The 18634-nt window shown below is 48.4% G+C and overlaps 2 pseudogenes; both read right to left on the bottom strand.

Annotated features, from left to right (window-relative positions):
* Positions 1–536, bottom strand: part of LOC119251221 (class I histocompatibility antigen, Gogo-C*0101/C*0102 alpha chain-like) — a 9853-nt pseudogene extending 9317 nt beyond the window's left edge.
* A 2103-nt stretch (positions 537–2639) lies between these two features.
* On the bottom strand, positions 2640–16222 carry LOC119251220 (peroxiredoxin-like 2A; annotated as a pseudogene).
* Between the last annotated feature and the right edge of the window lie 2412 nt (positions 16223–18634).

The following is an 18634-nucleotide window of genomic DNA, read 5'->3' as shown; positions in this document are numbered from 1 at the left end:
AACCTCCATCCCTAAGCATCTCGTCTTTTCCTGAAGCACTGCATGGCCTCAATACCAATTGGACAATGGCTCCCACAGGCCTGAGCATGGCCCTTGTGACCTCTCGATCCTTACAGACCTAAACAATTCTGTCACCGCAGTGAAATGGTCAGAGATCCCTTCGGGCCAGGCTGGCTTTCTCTTGTGCTCCCGTGCCCCCTCCAGCCCCTCCCTCCTGAAAACCTGCCACACTTTCCAAGTCTTGAGACTCCTCTCACTCTCCCCCTCTCTGGACCCTCTTCAATGTTCTCCGATCCTCTAGATTCTCAGTCTAGCATTCCCCCATTTTTTCTCCTAGACACCACACCTGCTCTGGATTGTCCTCTTCTTGGTCCTCTTAGGGAAGTGGCAGGGACTGAAGGAGGAGTTAGAGTCCATGGTCATTCCTCTCCGTCTGGTCTCTCCCAGACTGAAAAGTTTCTTGGCTCTTTCACTAACAATCCCACCACCTACCAAAGAGTTCCTTATCTTACCAAGCCTGTAACCTTACTTGTCATGATTACATGTGATCTTCTCTTCCACCCAGATCTCTGACAAAAGGGAATGTGTTTTAGGTCTGCCCAAGACCAAGCAGATCAGGTCCCTTTGACTGACACAACCATGGCCCCAGGCTCTGCAGCAGTTCCCAGCCCAGAGCCAGGATAGGACTACCAGACTGACACAGGCAGGGCCCTAGGGCAGAGTTCACCGAAACATTTTATTACCTGTCTCCTAGCTGGTCTCCAAGCAGGTGTACACAAAAGTGTAAATTTTGCTAAGCCCGGGGAGATTACAGTCTGCCTCAAAAAACCCTGCTGCCTTCCTTAGCTGCCCGGGCACATTCGCTGCCTGGGGAAGAACAAATCAGAACTGGGTCAGGGTCCACAGGAGATGAGAATGAGGGTGGAATTGCTGAGTCAGCTTATCCTATGGGCTCCATCTACACTATCCCAAGGGTTTGAATAATCATAAACCCTGATCCATTTACCTCCAGTCTGGGAGTAGCTCGCTCCTTTTCCTCCTGTGGGAATAAAACATCACGTGAGACCACGGAGGAGTCAGGCCGTGAAGTCCTAAAGGAATCCCCTAGTCTGGCCAAAGGGAAGTTTCCAGAACTGTGACTGAAGACCCATGGCAGGAGTGGGCAATATAAAGAAAGGAGATGACGGAGGACTGGACTTACTGCCTCCTGGAGTCTGTCCCACGCAGGAATCTTGCCCACTGATATTTCTTTTTTTTTTTTTTTTTAATTTTATTTATTTTATTCATACAAGCACTGGGTACAGTCAGGAGTGCGGGAGGGTGAGAGAATTCACCAGAGCCAGAGCTGGGAGCAGAGCAGGCAGAAGGACCGAAGTACACTGCTGAGGGGAGCAGCGGGCGGCAGGAGAGGTCTGCGCGCCATGTGGGACCCTCCTCCAGTGGCCGGGGAGCAGCCAGGGATCGAACCAGCGCTGCAGAGGCTGCGGGCAGCTTCGCAGCCCAGCGCTCAACCGCTGCGCCACTGGGGAGGCCCCACTGATATTTTCTGGGAATCAGTTCCCCATCACCAGGATTATCACTTTCACATTTCACATGTTCTTTACAAAAGGTGGTGTTAGCAATCAGCTCCAGTTTGGGCAACAGGTGTGTGGATGGTATTTCCATTTACCAGGCAGGGCAAAGTTGTATTGAAATCCCCCAGTGGACAAGATCCCCCACTCCCCTCCCTACCTGAGCGCTTCTTCCTCCACATCACAGCTGCAGCCACCGCAGCTCCAGCGAGCACAGGTCAAGGAGAACCAGGCCAGCAATGACGCCCACGGTGGGGATGGAGGACTGAGGAGGGGGCACTGGAAGGGGAGACCCTGAGCCCCAGGCTTCATCCTGACCCTCTGAAGGGCTCCAGAAGGGCTCCTGATGCCCCTGGGCAGAGCCTCTGTGCCCACGCCCCCTCCTCACCCCATCTCAGGACTCGGGGCTCCAGCAGCCCCTCATGCTGCACGTGGCACGTGTATCTCTGCTCCTCTCCAGAAGGCACCTCCACAGCTGAAGGTCCCGCAGGCTGTTCCCAGGGACCCGGGCAGGTTCCACAGAAGCCTGGAGGTGATGCTCGGGCCGGGAGACCCTGAGCGACCCCGCCCGTCCGTGGGATGGGGGTGCCGACCCGGCCTGGACCCGCGCCAGCTCACCGGTCTGGGCCTGGCTCTGGATGTAGAGGCCGCGCAGGGAGTCCAGGCTGCGTCGGGACCAAGGTCTGTGGTTCTGAAGATCCGCGCGCTCCGTGCCCAGGACTCGGCCCCTCCCGCCCCGCCCAGGGCGCCCGCGGCTCCATCCTCGGCCCCGCCGCGTCGCTGCCGAACCCACGAACTGCGTGTCGTCCACGGAGCCCACGGCGATGAAGCGGGGCTCCCCGGGGCCGGGCCGGGACATTGCGGTGTAGAAAACCCTCATGGAGTGGGGACCTGGGGGCGGGAGGGGAGACCCGGGCTATTCTTCTCCCTTCGGGGGCTCGAGTCCCGGGGGGCGCCACGAGACAGAAAGTGGGTGAAAGACGAGTGAGAGTGAAAAGCGGCTGCGGGACGAAAATGGCCGGGACTGGGGGGCCAGAGGAGGCTGGGGTCTCGGGGGACGGAAAGGGGTCAGGACGGGGCGGGCCGAGCGGGGACACCTTGGGCGGCGGCGGCTGAGTCCCTCCGGCACCCGGGTCCTGTGCCCCGACCCCGAGTCCCCTCCTCCTGCTGCCGCGGGAGGCCTGTCCCCTCCCGACCCCGCCTCACCCGCCGGGGCTCCGTCAGGGCGAAGGCCCCGGACAGCAGCAGGGGGAGAACCTGGGCCTCGGGACCTGCGCTCGGGTCTGGAGAGAATCCGGGACTGTACCGGGAGCCGCCGAGACGCTGATTGGCTGCTCTGGAGACCTGCAGGCAATGGGGAGTGAGAGCTGCGGCGAGTCACCGGTATCCAGGCAGGAGGACCCGGAACCCTGGGGAGACGGGGAATCCCCAGCTGCCACCTTCCAGGGGCAGACACAGCCCTGGGGACTGAGACCCTGAAAACCACACCTGACACCTGGGACTTTGCCGCCCCCTCCTCTCCTCCTCCAAGACCTTTGTTACACCGTCTCCCTGAGTCCAGGCCAGGGACTGGGTCAGCGATTCTCAGACATTTTCCTTAGGTTGTCTGTACAGTCTCACAAATTATTACAGACCCCGTGTATAATTTTGTTATGTGGGTTATAGCTTTAAATATTTACTTGACTAGAGTAAAACCTTCTTAAAAGATGTTGCGAGGATGTGGAGAAAAAGGAACTCTCCTGCACTGCTGGTGGGAGTGCAAACTGGTCCAACCACTATGGAGAGCTGTGTGGAGATTTCTGGACCTACTAAACATAGAGCTTCCATAGGATCCAGCAATTCCACTCCTAGGTATTTACCCAAAGGACACAGAAACATCAATTCCAAAGAACACCTGCACCCCTAGGTTTATAGCAGCATTGTTTACAATAGCTAAGCTTTGGAAACAACCCAAATGCCCAAAATAGATGACTGGATCAAGAAGATGTGGTGCATATACACCATGGAATATTACTCAGCATTCAAAAAAGATAAACACATGCAATTTGCAGCAACATGGATGGCGCTGGAAGGGATCATGCTCAGCGAAATAAGCCAGAAAGAAAAAGAAAAATACCGGATGGTCTCACTCATAGCAGGAATCTAGAAAACTTAAATAAGGGACCAGGAAAATGAATAACTATAAGAAAGTGAAAATCAAAATCAACAAAAAACTATGAACCAGAGACACTCTATGAGGGGTGTGGGGGGGGAGGATTGGGGTCAAAATAAGGGGGTTGCAATTGTATGGGGGATATAAAAATAAAATTTATTTAAAAAAGATGTTATTCTTTACTTTAGAAAATTAATAACCTATTCTGAGCTAACATTGCATTTTAAGAAAAATAACTTTCTGTAAATAATAATAATTAGATGTGTCTTTCTTGTCTGTCTCATTAGAAGATCTTTTAATTTTCATTGTTTACTGTTTTGTTTGAAGTCTATGAAAAAAATACAACCTCATGGAAATATGTAGGAATAGTACCCCAGTGGCGCTGCGGTTGAGCGCTGGGCTGCGAAGCTGCCCGCAGCCTCTGCAGCGCTGGTTCGATCCCCGGCCGCCAGGAGTGGGTCCCACATGGCGCAGCAGACATCTCCTGCCATGCCCGCTGCTCCCCTCAGCAGTGTATTTCGTCGTTCTCCCTGTTCTGTTCCCCGAACATACCACACTCTCCTGAGAGTGAGTTCTCTCACTCTCCCCAGCTTCTGACTATATCAGTGCTTGTATAAATAAATAAATAAATCTTTAAAAACAAAACAAAACAACAACAACAAAAAACCAAATAATAACCTTTTCAGATAACTGTGAATATTCACCTTTGTTACTAAATTATAACTATATAAGTAATAATTTCTCAAAGGTTATTTGCAAAGTGAAACGCGAAACAATGTCACTGAATATTACCTATTCTGTTATATTAATTCCATAGGCCTCTCTTGCATATAATGAATATAAATAGATCTTGTACAAATGTATGAATTTTCTTTAAAAAATTATCTATTGTTTCACCAGGTTTTATATAGATATTCAGTGTAATTACACTGGGATCAAGTTATTAAAATATCATGTCTGTTTTATTTTTTATCACAGATCCCAAAAGAAAAATTAGTCCATACCAGAATTTGTCGAGTTTATAGTGATAGGACTCAATTTTCCATTATTCTGGATTTCTCTGGGAGTTGACATTTATTTAAGGCAACAAGTATTGTCAGTTGTCAACAGTCAGTTGATTTTTAAAAGGGACAGATTCACATTCATTTGTAGGAAAGTGTTTGCCATTTCAACGAGTTTGAGTAACCATAGTTGTAGCCATTCATTCCTTCAATTAAAAATGGGATTGCCTAAAAGAAGAGACTAATTCATTTCATACAATTTTTCCCCCTGGGACACGGCCCTTTGGACTGTAGCAGATCGGTCTTATGTGCAGTTCCATGTCATTGTTTCATATCTTTACGAAAATGTGGATTTCTGCATGATAAAATAGAAATGATGCTTTCATGACTTAACCAGGACATTTTGAAATGAAACCGGTTCGGATTTTTTTTTCTCTGCAAGAAAGTGGTGGTATAAAGTAACTGCTACAGCAGTTGGTACTGTAATTTCCATTCTCACCAAGTTTTCCTTAGCAAATGTCAAAATAGTGAAAAGGTAAATGATGTGTAAGTGATGTCACAAAAATAGTTTTGACCCTGGATCCTTTGAAAGGTTCTTGGTCTTCTCAAGGGCTCCACAGACCACACTTTGGAAATGCTTTCTTCAGTGAGCCAAGGAGAGTCTCCCAAGTTCTTCTGCCTTTGCCTCTTATTCATTTCCCAGAATCCCTCTCCTTGGTTTGGATTTCCAGCCCCCAAATCTTTTCTTAGAGTTTTGCCCCTGGACTCACCTAGAAGAGAATTCATTCCTCAGAGATAATGAGAGAGTGTTCAGTGGAGGAACAGGTGTTTGGAGCTGGGAACAGTTTGTGTGTGGAGGCACCAGACCCACTCATAATAATTTTTGGTTTTGTTTTATACCTGCTTAATATGTATTTCTATACAGACAGTGACCTAACCTATTCTTTGAGAGAGATAATATTGGTCCCTTAATTTTACATTGGTCCCTTGTTTAATATATTTGATTTGATGCTCTCAAAGCGTGAAGAGCTATGATGCTCAACATAATGTTGTGGGAGAAAGAATAGAAAGAAATAATAGAATACATGTACTGACAATATGGTACCTCTAACTATTTAACCCTTCACATGTGGCTCATGAGCTGAGATGTTGCTTATTTTATTATATATCATTTAAAATTAAAAAGCCATATGTGGCTAGTAGCTGCCATATTGGACAGGACATTTGTAGAATGTTCTTAACTTTCATTATCTGCCCCCAAATATTATGTAATGCATAGGTTGATGTATAATAAAATTATCTTCATACGGAAGTCATGGATTTCTCAAGTGGTTTTTAGGGGTATCTTTAAAATACAGCAGGTACAGAGTTTAATTAACATGTATTTTAACAAGAAATGGAGAGGTGAGATCCCAAATCTAAATACAAACTCTTGTCAAATCCCTGGCTGACCACTAAACTGTGCTGAGGTGTGAGACACTCAAGAGAAACTGCTGGAAAACCAGGAAAAACTTAGACGGCGTTCTACCCTTGAGTGACAGACTCATCCTGGTGCAATCTGTGAGTCTGCACCTATGACTGATGACTTCCCCAATCCACACAAGCTCAGAGAACCAGAAGAAAAATCTTACTGACTTGAGGAATCAAACATCAGATTTGGGAGCAGCATTTGGGTATTTGGGTATTCCAGGAACAAAGTAACCAACAAGTGAGTGAATGCCAACATCTGGGTAGACACAGTCCAAAACCTTGGTTGACCATTGAATCACATGGAGACAAGTCAAACCCTTCAAGGCCCAGGATGAAAATGCAGCAAGTGGAGACTGAAGCAACAGAGCAGGGGCCCAACTGTGCACACTGCAGGGGCAGATTTGGTCCGGTTTTGGCAAATGTCCAACTTCAGTGGGGAAGAAAAGGAATTCCCGGAAAAATGAAATAGATTCCAGATGTGCTAAATCTTATAACTTTCATGTATTTGGAATTAAATGTGATTTCTCCATGTTGCTTGTTTGAATAAAGCCAGACCACTCTCTACAAGATATCAGCATAATTCTCTTTCTTTGACAAAAGGATATAAACATTTAGTAGCCAGATGAAGTTTCCCAAATGTCCACAGGTTTTTTTTTTTTTTTTTTAATACTCAAGAGGTCAAGACCAGTGTCCCTCCTGTGAGTCCTTGGACTTGCTGGCTCCCTGCTCATGGAGGAGGCTGGGGTGCCTGTGCCACTTCACAGTGAGGCTCAAAAGGTTCCACGATCTCCTGCTTGATCTCTCCTGCTCACTCTCTGGGGAAGACACTTGCCCTGCTGGGTGGGCAATGAGATAAGGAGACATCAGTCATAGGTGTAGACACAGATTGCACCAGGATGAGTCTGTCACTCAAGTCTGTCACCACCCACCCCCCAGGCTCACCTGGTGAGGAACTGAGGCTTTTTTCCAGCAGCCACGTGCATGAGCCTTTATGTAGATCCTTCCGTGTCCCTCAAGCCTTTTCTTTTGCCTGACACAGCCATTGCAGCCACGTGAGACACTGAGCTGGAGCCACCAAACTGAAGTGTTCTGGGCCCCTCACCCACAGAAAATGTATGAAATACCAAATCTTTGTTGTTTTAAGCTGCCTGCTTTTAAAGTAATTGTTACCAACATGTAGATGACTAATGCACAGGGGGCAACAATTTTCTCAATGGCTGGTTTCTCTTAGAAACAGCTGAGGACAGAAAACCTGCAGTGAAATACTCAAGGTCTTGTAGGAAAAAGGGGCCAAATAAGAATTCTATAGCCACCAAAATTGTCCTTCAAAATAAAGTTGATTTAAAAAATTATTCATTTCTGGGCCTCCCTGGGGGCGCAGTGGGTTGAGCTCTGCGCTGTGAAACAGAGAGCTGTCTGCAGCCTCTGCACTGTGGGTTCGATGCCAGTTCCGCCAGGGAGCTACCCACATGGTGCGGCAGACCTCTCCTGCCTCACCGGCTGCTCCCCTTAGCAGAGTCTTTGGTCCCTCTGCCTGTTGTACTCCCCGCTCTGTCTCTGGTGAATCTCACCCACCCCCCCAGACCTCTGGCCTGTACCCCAGTTCTTGTATGCATAAATAAATAAATCTTTAAAAAAAGAAGACAAAGTAAATATGCTATTGTCATTAAAAACAGAGAATTCATTGCTAGCAGTTCTCTCCTAAGGTATTTAAATGGAATTTTTCCAGGTCGAGGGCAATGACACTAGATAATGAGTCCTACATTTATAGCAGTACTAACAACAGAGACACACATCATATGCTTTCTTTGTAGCTTGTCTTAACTTATTGAACAGATATGATTACTTAATTTTTTTTATTATAAAGTTTTATTTGGCTAAAATGTATTTTGGTTTAATATATATTATAATAATAACATTAAGGTGGCTAAATAGAACTATATAGCTGTAAATTTCCTGTATGTTATGGGATGTAGTTCAATTATGTAGATTTTGAAAAGTTAAAAATATATATTTCTATACTTACAACAATAAAAAGTACTGAAATAAATATATCTAAAGTCACATGAAGAATTAATTTGACAGGAATAATATTTGCCTGAATCAAAGAAAGCTAGAAAAAGATGAAATGGAATAAAAAAGATGTGAGACAATTAAAATATAAATACCAGAATGACAGACTCAAATCTGACCATGTTGGGGCAAAGGATGTCCTGAGCAAACTCCATACAGGCTTTGTGGATGCCACCCCCACTCCATCAAGACACAGGGAACTACAAATCCCAAGATCCCCAAAGGGAAGTTGCGAGGACCTAAGGGCAGAGTTAAGCAGTCATTTTCTCTGTTTGTAAATGAAAACCAGCCATGTTAGTGGGGTCTGGGGCTCACTTGGCTTGTGTTCTTGGCCAGGCAGGTCTGGTATCGGGGGTCACCTGGGATTCCAGGTCAGAGGGACGGGTAGGACACATGTAAGACTTTATCTCCCTCTTTTCGCTCTGAGTTGTGTATTTCCTCATTTCCCTTTCCCTTGTAAATAAACCTTTCTTAACTTTTAGTGTGTGCCTGCAGTACAACTCCCTTTTAAGCACACAGGTGAGGGCCCACAGTCAGGCAACCCGTTTTAGAGTGGGGTGGCCCTGTAACAACCATATCAAAAATCATGTTAAAAATAAATTAATTAAAAATCCAAACAAAAGCCTGAGATTCTCAGACTGGATAATATCAAGGAGACTTGTAGTCTATGTGTGCTAGAAAGACTTTTTATACAAACAAAAATAGGTTAAAAGTTAAAGGGTAAAAGATATGCCAAGGAAATAGAAAGTAGAATCACAAGCCTTCACTTTCATTGCAAAAGGTGGCAAGGGCGAGGCCTGAAGGGACCCAGACAGCAGGTCCCTGACTCTTTTTTTTTTTTTTTTTAAGATTTATTTATTTATTTATTTATACAAGCGCTGGGTACAGTCAGAAGCACGGGAGGGTGAGAGAATTCACCAGAGCCAGAGCGGGGAATAGAACAGGCAGACGGAAAAAATACACTGCTGAGGGGAGCAGCAGGCAGCAGGAGATGTCTGCTGCACCATGTGGTACCCTCGCCCATTGGCCAGGGATTGAACCAGCACTGCAGAGGCTGCGGGCAGCTTCGCAGCCCAGCACTCAACCCCTGCACCACCAGGGGAGGCCCAGGTCCCTAACTCTTTGTCCAGGAGGGAGAAGAGACAGGACACCAGGCCTGGGCTCCCAGGGCTAGGGAGGGGGGATGGGCCACCCTCCAGGCTCCAAAGGTAGGTGGTTCACCCTGGGCAGGAGGGTCCATCCTTGGCATCTTGGGTATGCAGTGCAGACTCCTGACCTTGAGCATGGGGATGGGGGACACATTCTTTTCTGGGGAGAAGTTAGTCAGTGACCTAGGATCTACTCCTGGCTGATCGCCTGTAGCCACCTCAGACTCCAGGCTCCTCCCACCCCTGCCCTCTGTGCTCCAGAACATGGAGTCCAAGGCCTGGGCCACTCCTCCTGGTGCAGCTGCTCCTGGTGCCTGGACAGTAGCCAGGGCCTGAGGGCTGTGAGCCGAGATGGACTCAAACTGGGCTATGAGGTCCCAGTATAGGAAGGGGCTCCAGAATCTGGGGTCAGGGCCCAGGGCTGACCCTCCAGGTGGCATAGACCTTGTGCTCCTCCTCTCTGGGCTCCTTGCTTCTCCCTGTCACCCCAGCATAAGAGGGCTCTGCTCTGCTCTGCTCTGGAAGAGGTGCATCCCTTCATCACCACTCCCCTCTTCCTTTCCCATCTTCACCTTGAATATGAGTCACCCCACACCTGCAGTGCAGAGATGCCTTTAACTTCAGTACAGTTACTGGTCAGCTACAGAGCTGTCAGCACAGAACCAGCAGATCCCACAACCCCACACTCACGTCCCCTAGGGGGTCACTGCTGGATGATAACACAGACTCTACAGTCAGAGCCCTTGGGCCTTCCCCACACAGACCACCCCTCCCACCCAGTGTCCCCTGAGCTGACCCTTCCCTGCCCCCATCCTCTCTGGGCCTCCTCCCCTCCTTCTGGCTTCTGTCCCCTAAAGCCCCTATTTCTTCCCTCTCCTCATTCCTCCAGGAGCCTCCCTGCTTTCTAGCCCATGACCTCTTCCTTCCTCCAGCCCTTCCTAGGGCTAAAGAGTTTAGAGTTGATTCCTGGGGAAGGAGTTTCAACCCTGGAGTCAGCAGGGAAACAAGCGACCCTGGGTCAAGGTATCATCTCAGGAGACTGAGGAGACCTGGTATGTTTGTGGGGCCCACCCTGGTCCTTGCATCCAGCTCTGATGGCCTGGAGACCTGCTCCTCCCTGAAACAAAGTCTCTGGTTATTAGAGGAGAGGGACCGTCACGTCAGCGTTTGTTTGGGGAAACAATTCAGACACAGAACCTGACTCTGGATGGAGGCTCCCCCTCTTGTGCACAGTTCTGTCCCTCTGGGCGCCCCAGGAAGACCTGAGACCAGAGGGTTCTCGCCCTCTGCCCTCAGCCCCGTGGCCACACGGGGGCGCTGCGGCGCTGTCCTGGTCTGGCAGCCAGGGGAGAGGCTGGGTGTGTGTGAATCAGGCTGAGAGGGTGAGCTGGGGCTGAGCATCCCTGGGGGAGGGGGTGAGATGCCCTGTGAGCAGCCCTGGCACCAGGCCCGGGGTGGGGGGAGTGGGGGAGAGGAGAGGAGGCTCTGGAGCTGCCCCGTGTCTGAGGCGCCATCTTCTCTCCCCACAGCCTCTCTCTGCAGCCCCTTGATGACCACACCCTGGAGACTGCAAAGCAGATGCTTTTCCCTTCCACTCCCTGTGCCTTTCCTGAGGCCTATTTTAATTTTAATTTTAATTTTAATTTTTAAATTGAAGCAACACTGATGTACAGTACTGTGTGTGATTTAGGGGAATAATTTCACATCTCTTCGGATCTGTGTTACCAAAGCAAGTAATTTTCTCCTCCACCCCCTGTCCCTTTGCTGAGGTCTATTTTTCAAATTGCAGTCACGGTGATTTACAATTCGTGTAGGGAACAGGCTCACATGTGTTCAGAGGCAGTGACCACCCCACCCCTCCACCCCAGCACCTAGAGTCCTTCCCCAGATCCACTGTGCCCCCCACACTCTGCTTTCACCCTCCCTCCCCCTCTAGTAGCCTCATTTCCGCAGTCATGTGTCTAGGGTTTGTTTTTGTTCTTGTTTTTTTTTAACCTGACCTTTTTTTGACCTTCTCTATATTCTGTATATGAGCAAAACGGTCTGATACATGTCTTTTTCCTTCTGACTTACTTCATTTAGCTTAATCCTCTCCAGTTCCATCCATGGTGTTGCAAATGGCAAGATTTCATCTCTTTTTATTATGAGTAATACCCACTGAGTACATATGCACATCTTCTTACCCCACTCCCCTGCTGTTGGGCACTTAGGTTGTTCCCATGACTCGGCTGCTGTACAGGGAGCTGCAGTGAGCACAGAACGCATGCCTCCCTGCAAGGTACATTTTTGTGCTCTTTGGATAATACCAAAAGGGTGGAATGGCTGGATTACATGTTATGTTATTTTTATTGTTTTGAAAAACTTCAACATTATTTTTCACAGGGTCTAGAACAGTCCACATTCATAAGAGTGATTGCCGTGACAGGACAGCTGATGAAGTTCTCTGCCATTGACGAAGACTCGGAGTCTAAATGAATTGCTATGGGGGGAGGCTGTGGAGAGCCTTCGAGAGCAGCTTTCACTCTCTCAGCCCAAGCTTTTATTGAAGATATGAACAAAGGAACAAGAAAATAGCACGCAATTGTGTTTGTGCTTATACAGATGAATAAGTTACTGCTGGAACAAGCTTCCCTGGTTAGTGGGGAACATGCCCACAAGCCAACACGTCCTCAGTGTTGACTGAAATGAGGCCACAAGTTTGGTGATAACATGTCATTGTCAACTTTCCCCAGGCAGGTCCAGCACCTGAGCCCAGAGGAGAAGGGCTGCACAGGAGGGAGCAGGAGGGAGGGAGCAGGCACGTGGACAGAGACCACCCTGTCCAGTGTGAAGAGCTGTGGGGTCCTGGCCAGGGAGGCTCAGGAAAGCAGGGAGCATCTCCTCAAGCTCTGAAGATTCTTTTGCAGTCAAGTAAACCTGTTTCTGTTCTAGAAGCTGCAGGAAACTCAAACCACAGATCTGATCTCAGATAAAGTTGAACTAACTGTTTGAAACTGTGTGACCCTCTTGGTTCAAGGGGTTTGTTGTTTCCCCCCATGGCCTTAAACAGCCAGTCACCCATTTACAGCACATTCTCAGAGAGGGTCATGAATGTACTTTAATATTGTCCTCTGCTTAGGCCCAAAGGCATGTTGCCCCCAAGCAAGCCAAAAAATAAAAATAAAAATAAATAAATAAATAATAAAAACAAGAACCAAAATAAATAAATAAATAAAACACTAAAGAGAGTCATTTGAGCTAAAACCTGGAAAACAGGATGCTGACAGCTGATTGTCCCACCTCCTCACAAACATGCATGCAGTTGGAGCACAGTTACTTGACATGATTTTTATATTTATGTCTTTAAAAATCTAAGAAAAGTTGATGATTAATTTGAAGTTTAAGGCTATAGGCTTTCTGACTTGTGTATTTTCTATTAATCACTTGTTCTGTAATACTAAAGTAATACTCATATAAGGGAATTCATGTGCTCTGGATGGCTTGACAAGTGTAAAAGCGAAGGTGAAGTCCATTATTTTTGAGACCCAGGGCAAGTTAGGGTTAATTAGGCAGCTCCAGGACAGTGCAGGTGGGGACTTCTGGAGAGGCAAAGAGTCTTCTGAGATAAGAACAGTAAATTCTAAGAGGTTCTAACCAAACATACCCCAGAGATGAGGCCAGAGAGTCCAGGAGGACTCAACAAAGACAGTGAAACTGGAGAGAATAAGCTCTGGGACAGGGGAGGTAAACTCTAAGATCAGAGCTGGGAAAATGGGCACATCTGCCCAGAGGGGGACAAAGAGGCAATCATAAAGCGGAAGATGGGATTTTAGAATAGAGAGAAAAAGATCTAAGTCCCCCTAGACAGGGGCCCACAGTGGCCTCCTTGCCCCTCCCAGGCACAGTGCTGTGGTGTATCCCCTGGTCACTCTCTGGGCCAGTCACCCGGCAGGCTCCATGGTGTGGACACTCGCGAAGATAATCATACCCCAGGGAACTGAGGCTTTTCCCCCAACAGAACCCCAACAGAAACTTCCACATAGAGCCTTTCCCTTCTGGCCGAGACCCTGACTGCAGCCTGGTGAGACCTGGGGCTGGCCCCTCACCCACAGAAACGTGTGAGATACCGGATCTCTGCTGTTTGCAGTTGCCTGGCTTTGGAGCAGTTTGTGCAAACATTGAGGTGACTAACGCACAGGGAGCAACAGTGTGATCCATGGTGGTTTCTTACAGAAACGGTGGAGACCAGAGACCCTGGAGGGACAGATTCAAGGTCCTCTAGTAAAGAGGCCCAACAAGGATTCTATACCCTGTGAAAGTGTCCTTCAAAATAAAGGTGATTATTAAGACTGGTCCTTTCTAGCATTCTGTTGTAATTTTCCTATCAGCTATTTTTGGAATTAGTTTCCTTTTGGGGTTTCATGGTTTTATTTGCACAACACTGTGCACATCCTGGCTTCCTTCTCTCTGCACAGCCTGGTATCGGGCTGGGCAACTCTGGTGCCCGCAGCACTGCTCTGGCCACAGTGGCTTTGCGGCCCTTGGAGGAGACCCTGGAGGTGACCTCAGCACAGGAAGGTGGTTGCTCAGCAGCAGCACTTCAGGATCCTTGATCTTGCACACCAGGAACTTGCTGGAGCCACTGGGGTGTGTGCACTTTGTTTTCATGTTGTGCCAATAAACCCCATTGCGCATCAGATCTGGCCCATGAGCCTCTGTGTGCCCAGTTATCTGTGCCCCTGTGTTGCTGCCGGTTACCCGTAATTATGATGTGTCAGTCTGACTGGGGCAGCATGTACTTCTGGGTCTCCTTTTGATGAACCTGGGCTTCGGAGGGGTCTGAGGGCAGTCGTGATGCCGGGTGGGAGACCGCTGTCACCTCTGTGGGCAGTGCCAGGGAGAGGCACGTTTATTTTATAGACCCCAGAATGACATCACACATCCTTAACAGTCCACTTCCTATTAACATTATATTAGTTTACACATTATTGGAATCTTGCAACTATTTAGACACCTGTACTCTGTGCGTCTCTTATGTTGTTAGTGTTACATGTATATATCTCTATAGGTGACAAACCCTGAGGAGTGTTTTAGTTTCCAATTTAACCCGCTGTATTTATAAAGCAATGAGAAAGGATAAAAAAAAAAAAAAAAAGAAGAGGTGGTAATTTTGCACTTAGTGAGATACTTGCATTCCTGATGCTCTTCCTCTTCCCTGAGATTCTGAGTGTCCATCTTGTGTCATTTGCCTGCAGGAAGAATGTCCTTTACCATTTCACACAGGGTGGACCTTTGGGGACACAACCTGTTTTTTGGTTTATCTGAAAACCTATTTTGTCTTCACTCTCAAAGGACGTTTTTGGTGAATATAGAATTACGGGTGGACAATTTTTTTCTTTCAGGAGAGGTGTCCTACTTCCTTTGCCCCCCCCCATTGTTTTTTTTTTTTTTCCTCATTATTGAGGTATCATTTGTTTAAGCCCCTGTACATGACTTAGGGATCAGGCTCACACCTCCCAGATGCAAGTGCCCACAGCACACCCACCACCCCAGCACCCACAGTCCTGCACCATGGACCATGGTGCTCAAGGAGAATGCCCTGCTTTCCTGATCCCACCACAAAAATAACACCAAGGATGAAGTCTTCCCCTTGCGGGTTTCCAGAGAAGCTGCCACTCTGAGCCTGGAAGAAATTATACCAGACACCTGGAAGGACAAATCCCATAAACATCATCTTCCGCCTTTGAGGACCCTAGAAGTTTTTCTATTCATCCAGGAAGATTTCTCCTTTGCAATAAGGCTGGAGATCCTTGACTTCAAACTTGATCTTCTCCTTCACCACTGCATAGATGGGGACACCCCGCTCATCCAACTTGGGCTTCAGGGAGGGCAGGTCTGCAGCCTTTTCCCGACGGAGGGAACAGCCTGGCCTCCACACAGCCATGATCACGGCTCCACCCTTTGCCCAGAGTTCCTTTGCTGTGAAAGTCCCTGGTCCTTCTCCAGTGTTTTCAGGTCTCTGTCCCCCAAATACTCCAGCATTGCTTTCTGCAACTTGGACAGAAACACGTCCATGTTGGCCAGGAGCAGAGCCAAGGCAGCAGCCCTCAGGGCCCCCTCACCAGTGACCACATCCCCAAGGGGAAGGAATTTGGATCCTGTGGTGGCGGGTTCCTCTTTCATGGTCCTCTCTTGCCTCACAGAGCACTAAGCTTACCCTCTCTCCTGCCTCCTCTCCCAACAGATGCAGCCAGGGGAATAGTGGACTTAAGCCTCCCGGAACCCAAGGGTCACAGGAGTGGACCCTGCGCCTCGATTTTGCCATGTTTAACCAAAAAATACCTGATGACTATCGCAAGGACAGACATTTTCTAGAAACAACACAATCGTTTACTTGCCCACATAGCCCAGCTTACATCAAGCCCAATCTCATCAGGGGCATTGTGTCCTTTCCCTTATCTGTCCTTCACCCCAGAAATCTCAAGAGCATGTGGGGGGTGTGTGTGACATCTTAGAGCAACGCGGAAGCTCTTCTCTCCTGTTCGTGGAGCAATTGTGATGCCTTCTGCTGTTGAGAGTTTTAGCAGGGAAGTCCTGCATTCCTGAGTCAATTTCAACATCATAATCCAGGAGCCACAGAGGTGCTAGTGTCACATGCAGTAAAATACAGGAATTTATCTTTCTGGAACAGAGCTGATTAGTCTATATTACAGCAAGTCACCAAAGATTTTCCTGTTTTTATATGCAAATATGGTAAATACAGTATGTAAAGAGTTTACCTACCTCATGAGGCCTAGAACCTTTAATTTCTTCACCATGAGGTGACATTTGTGGGTGAGATCTTTGCAAACCACATCCTTCTGTTCCTCCTGGAAATAGAAAATATCCTTTTCCCGTGCTGCTTTCAGAACTGCATTTCCTGTCTGGGTTCTCGCCTGGGCTCCAGTGCTGGGGCCAAAGCACTGACCAGGACCCAGCGGGGCTGCTATCCCCTCTGGGGTGGCTCCTGGCAGTGTGGACAGCACGTGGCCCTCGGTGGCTCTGAGAGTGACTCGGCTGTGACAGGCCTGGCAGAAGCTGTGGCCACAGGGGTGCTCCCTGGGCCCTGTCTCCAGGCAGACGCTGCAGGTCCCCTCTGCCAGGAGGGTCCACTCGTGGCCTCGAGGTCATGACTGTCCCCCAAGGTTGGTGAGGAAGGGGGAGTAAATGGAGGGCAGAGGAGACGCTCAGGGAGGAGGTGACCACACCTGCCGTCCTCAAGCTGCAGGAGCCTCCCCTTCTCACCCTCTCCAGTCTCTGCTCGCCCCCCCCTTTCCCTGCAGCCAGGAGAGCAGACAGGGGCTGAGTGTCCACCATGTGCCAGGCCCTGTGCTGAGACTCAAAGGCATCAGCTCCCTACCCTCACCATGTCTCTAACCTCACCACACACAGGTGAGGAAACTGAGGCTCTGGGGATGAGTCCCTATGCGGGTCCCACCCCCATGCTGGGGGGATGGGCTGCAGTCTAGACCCAGGGTGAGGCCCACGCCCCTTAGCACCTGCTGCAGTGGCTCCAGCTCCTGCTGTGCCCAACCTTGGACCCGCCCCTGCCCAACACCCAGGACCCTCACTCTGTCTCCTCACAGTTACTCACCTTCCTGTCACCTCCTGCTCCCCCTGGGGCTCAGGTCACCTGTCACCTCCTCAAGGAGGAGGCCCAGCGGCTCCCAGGTCAGGGGCCCCTCGCTCTGTGCTTCCCGGGCCTGCCTCCAGCTGGATTCTGAATTATAGACACACAGAGTTCTGGGACTGCTCACTCTGCACCCCAGTGCCTGGTGGGGGGCACTCCAAATACAGGTAATTTGAGTTAAGAAATTAATACAGTTATGCAAAAAGTAGCTCTTATTTCTGGTAATGGCGGGTTAGGACTTTCACACCAAACAATATAATGAAAACAACTACGTATTTTGTTGGGATTTGCCCTGCTTATGCAGGCAGAGATTTCAGATATATCCAGGGCTATGATGTGAAAAAGTGTCCTTATTCTCTTTGAACAGAGGTCAGAAATTGGTCATTCTGTAGAAGTTTGGGGCCCAGCCTCTGTCATCACCTCCCCTCTCTCCCCACGCATCTCCCTCCACCACAAGAGCAACATCAGGAGGAAGTTTTTATAAGACTTCACAATAAAAGGGCTACCTGGGCAGGTAGTGGGTGCCCGTCACTAAGAGGACCCAACCTGCCGGGGACCAGCCTCCAGCAAAATGTCGTCTCAGGGGTTCCTGAAAGGATGAGATGGCGTCGGCGAAAACGAAAGGACTAAAACTTAAGGGCTGAGGGGAAGGGGATGAGGAAGAATGAGGAGACACTGACACTTGGTGAGGTGCTAGTATCTTCTGCCGAGAGGCTCAGCAGGTTCTTTATTTATACTTTTTTAGCAAGCAGTGAGATGACATCATCATGTGCATAGAAACAAAGCAGAAACAATCAGTGCATCCCTCTTTCCGTAGACTTTTGGCCACTACGAGCTCTCAGCAAGAAGGCAACCTTCAAGGTTAATAAAAAACTAAGCCTTACACTAAAACTCATTGTTTCAGCTAAACAATAACCTAAGACAGTAGATAGCCTCCAGCACACCCCTATCAGCTAAAGCCTAAGCAAGAAAAGACTTTTCTTATTCTCATGGCCTTCACAGCAGGGGCCGGCTGCTACTCAGCTATCAGAACTTTTTCTACCTAGAAACTCCTTAACTCAAATAGCTTCATTTAAAAACCTTCCCAAGAAACTTCAAGGGAAGGCAAAAGAAGGACCTACTATAATTGTTGTATTGTAATGCTTGTCAGGCATGTGCAACAAATCATCTCCCATTATCAAGTGGGCCAAACTGCTCAACAACTAATTTCTAAACAGACAATTTTCCATGTCATTTACTTACAGTATGCTGATACATATAATTTATTGCCTAATATACGTTTTGATAAATTTTTCTCTCTCTATGACCAAGAACAAAAAGCAAAGGGATGCCAGATCTTCAGCCCCATGTGTGTGGCCTTTTCTCTTAGCTGTTTGTCAGTATCCTATCTGGCTGGGGCAACAATGCCCCCTGCAGCAGGCCTTGCTGAGAAGCTGCATCAGCAACACCAAAAAGCTGTCTCCCTGCAAATCAGTAACTTCCAGTAAAGACAGAGCTCAAGCGGATGGCCCTGCTCACACCCCCTCTCCCGGAGATAAGGCTCCTTGTTCTCCTCAGTGCACAGACAGGTC

The sequence above is a fragment of the Talpa occidentalis genome, unplaced genomic scaffold (assembly GCF_014898055.3).
Source record: "Talpa occidentalis isolate TD23 unplaced genomic scaffold, MPIMG_talOcc4v2.1 talOcc4.2, whole genome shotgun sequence".
Classification (NCBI taxonomy): Eukaryota; Metazoa; Chordata; class Mammalia; order Eulipotyphla; family Talpidae; genus Talpa; species Talpa occidentalis.
The sequence above is the reverse complement of the archived record's forward strand: the minus strand, read 5'-3'. Positions and strand labels throughout refer to the sequence as shown.